Raw genomic sequence first — 6,062 nt, 5'->3', positions numbered from 1 at the left:
AAAAACAGGCTAATTCTTATTGGTTTAGAGCGATAGCTACTTGGGAGCGTCCGCCAGTTTGATAGTAATTTGTAATAGTTGCAATATCCCTTTAGAATCTAGGCCAGGACCTAATTAATGGCCAGGTTTCCTATCCCTTATCCCTGCGAGTAATAGATTTATGGAACAAATTATAATAACCATACCAAAATATTTTAGCTACTGGTTACTGGTTATTATAGCATAATAACTAGTAGTTTACCTCAAAATGTCTAATTGAGCTCAAAAACCCCTCCCATATAATGAAATTAATGAAAATAAGTGAAGAGGGATAGTTTATGTTAGGTTAGAATAGTTTATATTGAATGGGTAACCCTGCAGGGTTAGGACTCTATGCTGGGGTTAGGGAAAGGAAAGAAACCTAAGCCCACTTCCTTATTTTAATCTATTAAAAAATTAGGCATCAACTTTTTTAAAAGCGAAGCTTTTTTATAATTAGGGTCGGTCCGTCCGTACGTCCGTCCGTCCGTTCGTACGTCCGTAACGAATAGCTTTATTCCTTAATTTAGACATGTTAGAATTGTCCTATCGATTTCAAATTTTGCATGGTGATTCCTTTAGTAGTTAGGTACGATTTAGAAAGCGTAGCAACTCTATAATCATTACCAAAATGTCCGTACGTCCATTTTAAACATGTTGATTTTTTTTAGTTTTTTAAATAGCTTTTTTCGTTAATTTAGGCATGTTAGAATTGTCCTATCGATTTAGAATTTTGCATGGTGATTCCTTTAGTAGTTAGGTACGATTTAGAAAGCGTAGCAACTCTATAATCATTACCAGAATGTCCGTACGTCCATTTTAAACATGTTGATTTTTTTACATTTTTAACAACAAATTTGTATGTGGCCTAATTATCCGATTTGTCTGATTTTTGGTATACTGATTCATGGGACAACAAAGTACAATATTATAAGCGAAGCAACTCTATAATCAAGTCCTAAAAATGTAATTATGTCCATAAACATTGTTCTGTATCAAGCAGTTTTTCAACAAATTTACTTACAATTTTGCTTTGACTCTTATACATTCGCATTCTGATTATTCAGTTCTTACATTATACAAGTGTTAATGTCCGTTTGTCCTACCGTTTCAGAGCTTCGCTTTTATGGATGTTGTCATCCTTGTTATTGTATAGATTCCCTGGACTAAATGGAATATTGAAGCACACCACATTCTGTGATATAGTGTAGTATGTTATTTTGTATGAAGCTAAAGATCTCAGAAATTGTTTGATCTAATGAATTGTACTTTTCAGTAATGATGATAAACAAAATTTCCCGTTCTGTAATAAAAAAAAATAAATAATAAAGACTTTGGTGACTAGTGTAATAAGGCTCTAAATGTCCCTTCACTCCCTGAGTATGACTCATCTCAAGAAAAGCTTTTAACGGAACAGACATCATTCTGAACCTAGTAATAGTGTCTAACTTTTCATATTTGTGACGTAACAAAAATCCATCTCCTTTTTAGGGGTTTCCTTTCCCACCTCCCCTCTCATCCTTCGATTTTTGTTACGTCACAAAGATAAAAAGTTACTATTACTATTACTAGGTTCATCATTCTTCGTGTATAATTAATTATTTTTTTAGTACTACATAAAATAACAACACACCTTAATCGGTCGGGTGGGGGGGCGTTTAACGCCCCCCCCCCCCTTATTATATCAGTTCCTATTAAAGCTAAAAGGCTTAATTTTTTTGTGCAAGTCCCCTGTTTGATAATAAATTTTCGACCTTTTATAAGTCTAAGTCAATTTTCGCTTCCTTCACCCTTTTATTTAACAAACTTTGTTTTTAGGTCTTTTTTACTTAAAAATTTCAAACGGCTGTAATTTTCTTATTTTTGAAGCTAGAAGAACAATTTTTTTCCAGAAAATGTTTATCTTTATGCAAATTTTACATTAGAAATATCAAAACATAAATGTCAGCGGCCGCAGCTGTACTTGGCAGCTGCCAGCCGCTGAAGTCGGCAGTCGGTAGGAAAACAGCGGCAGATCTTTATTAAATTTTAATAAGTTATGTAGACATGAAAGAAACGCTTAAATCAAAAATTGCGGCCACAGGAGCCTTTCAAAATTTTCTAGAGACCTGGAGGATCAGGACCTGCAGAATCATACCTGGAACCTGAAATTGACTTGAACATCTGAATTTCATATGAGGATGTACTACTAGAGGATGTTTTAGTATTTTGGTAAGATAAAATGCTTTGTTTTAGTCAAAAAGATATTTTTGCTCTTTACCTGGATGACCCTTCCAGGTTTGCTAGCATCCTGTGCCCGCCAGGACGGAGATACTTTAAAAGTCACGCAGTTTGGGCTCTTTATCTTTCACACACAGAAAATGAGATAGAAAAATCCAGAGGGGTGGCGTACAACGGCCCCTCCCCCCCCCCCCCTCAACCGTTAAGGGTTAATATTTAGGAGTTTTTAGGCGTTTTCAATTTTGAGAATTTGAGTACCCCCCCACTCCCCCGACAACGGACAACGATTCTAGTTTAGGGTAGGTTAGGTTATAGGCTAGGGAGCCGAGCGCTGCGGCTAGGCAGGCAAGGGGGCCGAGCACTGCGGCTTGGCAGGCTAGGGAGCCGAGCGCTGCGGCCAGAGTTGTTCGTTGGTGGGGGGGGGGGGGGGGGTGGGTACTCAAACTTTCAAAATTGAAAAAAAAAATTCGAAGAGGATAATACCAATATTTACTATAAAGTGTGTTTTATATGTTTCATCAATATTTGGCCACAACTCAGTCATAAATGCTTACAAAATAGACCTTTTTCGACCTAAGATGCTCAAATACTTCCTTTACAAGCCCCATCAATCAGTTTTGAGATATCTCCATATTTCAATGAAAATTGACAAAAAAGGCAAATTTGGGTGTTACTTTTTTATATGCTCAGATACCATAAAATCAATAAAAAAATACTTATTTATACTTTTCTCTCATTTTTAAAGTTTGCTTCTGTTAAAGTAAATATTCTTGAAGGGATTTATGCATTGATTTATACAGAAACATAATATTGGGTGGAAATAAATTGTATCCAAATGTATTCTTTTTGGAAAATAAGAAATTTATCCTCCATCGCCCTAAAGGACAGCTGCTGACCTCTAGTGTTCATGGTTGTGTCAAGTACATGTTAAAGAATAAAAATAGCCAAAAAAGTACATAAAAAAGTATCTTTATGTGTTAGAAAATTAAATTGTTTAACTTCAAATTTTGGGATTCTGACCCTAAAGATGCTCTTACTGGTGGTGATGGTGACCCGGAAGGCATTGAAGTACATGAGCATTATGGCAACACAACTATTGATCTATGTTCTGATTTTTAAATTTCTAGCAGCCTCCAATAAAAAAATATAACAAGAACTTTTCAAAATCACAGTATTTACCTTATGAATTTGAGAATAAAAAAATCATTTAGGGATTTCTCTTGATTGGAGGCTGCTAGGAATATAAAAATCAAAACATAGATCAATAGTTGTGTTGCCATAATGCTCATGTACTTCAATGCCTTCCTGTTCACCATCACCACCAGTAAGAGCATCTTTAAGGTCAGCATCCATAAATTTGAAGTTAAACAATTTAATTTTCTAACACATTAAAATACTTTTTTATGTACTTTTTTGGCTAAATTTTTTTTTTAACATGTATTTGACAAAACCATGAACACTAGAGGTCAGCAGCTGTCCTCTAGGGCGATGGAGGATAAATTTCTTATTTTCCAAAAAGAATACTTTTGGGTACAATTTATTTCCACCCAATATTATGTTTGTGTATAAATCAATGCATAAATCCCTTCAAGAATATTTACTTTAACAGAAGCAAACTTTAGAAATGAGAGAAAAGTATAAACAAGTAATTTTTTATTGATTTTATGGTATCTGAGCATATAAAAAGGTAACACCCAAATTTGCCTTTTTTGTCAATTTTCCTTGAAATATGGAGATATCTCAAAACTGATTACTGGGGCTTGTAAAGGAACTATTTGAGTACTTTAGGTCGAAAAAGCTATGTTTTGTAAGCATTTTTGACTGAGTTGTGGCAAAATAATGATGAAACATATAAAAAAAGTAACACTTACATGAATAAAATCTAATTATATTATTACTCTATATTAAATCTTGTTCTATATAAAAAATTGATATTTCATAGAAAAATTATTAATATAAAAAATTTAAGAAATATATGTTTGACTGTATATCTTTAATCTTTATAGTGAAGATACTTTATAATTATCTATGTTTGTCTGTCCATCAGGCTGAAACGCGATTTCTCGGCTGCTATTTAACATAGACGTATGAAATTTTATTTTGTTCCTCAGTCGGTCTATAGCATTATGGGATTACAAAGGAAAGATTTTATCATCATAGCTGCCAATGTTAATATATTCTTTTTCACCTTTCTAGTTTCTAAAAGAAGTAATTTTTTGCATTGGTTATTTTTCTTAACCATTGGCTAAGAGGTTGGGAGTACTCGCTACCGTGGCTCATCATGTAGCGTCGTCGGGAGGTGATAGGTTCGAATCTCGGCCCGACGCTACGTCATTGTTATGTCAGATGGGCGACATAAATAGTTAGAGAAGGAGCAACTCATTACCATGCACATTTAAGACTTCTCATATAAAGGTCGTGCAATTAAAGAATTGGTTGTCTAATGGGTGTTACTTAACCTAATACCCCGGGTGTTTGGACATCAGGAAAGTAGAAATTTAGCTCCCCTTTTGAGCTGTGCAAACTATTCCGTCAATAAGTTAAATCTACAAAAGGGCTAATTTTGTATATCATAAATAAATACGGTGGTACATCAATTTTTCTCTTCTTATCCCTAAGAGCAAAAATAAACAGATGTATAAAATGTCGTTTTCCGTTGATTATAAATTTATAAATTGTAGAAATAAATGGGAATAGTTATTACCTGCATCGTACTATTGACAGCTTTCCGCGGATATTAAAAAGAAAAAAAATATTAGACATTAAAATCAGTAAATTAATATCAAGAGACTGAAGGCCCTGGCTAACAAAACTGGTATTAGTATTATGAATTTTATTTTTAAATATACGAGAAAATTGTCTATAATCCGATGTTATATATGATTGTTCAGTATAATTGAGAACCGGTTCTAATCCAGCGGATATTAATCGGTATCGTAACTATACTGGAAACAATTTTTACACCTGGCCCCGCAAATATATGAAGGACAAAATTAAAACACAAATTGTGTAATAATGATGTCAATGTGAATGAGAAATATTGAAAATAGTCAGTTGTAACATTAGAGTAAAACACTAGAGGGAGAAAGGGTTAAATAACTGTATCTCCCCATCGCAATCGTCTTGTGCAACCTTTCTATTGGGTCATTGAAAATCAACCAATGGTATCGCCTATATTAACACAGCAAAGTAGCAGAAAATTTTTAAGAAGCAGACGAAATAGGGAGGTAGTTGTCTGTATAAACATCTATACTATAGATCTGTTGTTGTAACTATTGGTGTGCGATAAGGTGGTGTCAGAGAACCCCCCTTAAAATTGAAATTGTTATGGTGTGCTTTCTCCTCTTTTTCACACTCTCCTAAAGGTTTCACATTGCCTGATGAATCACTGTGCACGCCACAAGTTATAAAACTTTTCAATAAACCTTAACCATTTATCTACAGGATAAGGTATAACCAACCAGCGAAAGAAATCTAAAATAATATTTGGGGGGCAGATCAAAGGTCATTAATTGAACAATGTTTTGCCCCCCAATGACAGCTGAAAATAACATATAAGTTTCGTGATTTTTTCCAGATCAATTTCGTTGTTGGTATAAGCTGCATTAGCAAAAAAGTAACTTTTCAACTTATCTTTACAAAAATATAATAATCTTATGTGTTAAGGTATTTAAAACAACGTTATTCTAAAATTATAAAAAGAATTCTGCTTATAATATACATAATACATGTTTTTACTATTATTTGTTTTTATTAGATAAAATTGTCTCTTTACTAGCGATAATGTCTGTTGAGACATGGAATTTATTAAAACCAGTTTTTCC

The sequence above is a fragment of the Acartia tonsa genome, chromosome 12 (assembly GCF_053477335.1).
Source record: "Acartia tonsa isolate MP-2025a chromosome 12, ASM5347733v1, whole genome shotgun sequence".
Lineage (NCBI taxonomy): Eukaryota > Metazoa > Arthropoda > Copepoda > Calanoida > Acartiidae > Acartia > Acartia tonsa.
Note: the sequence above shows the minus strand (reverse complement) of the source record.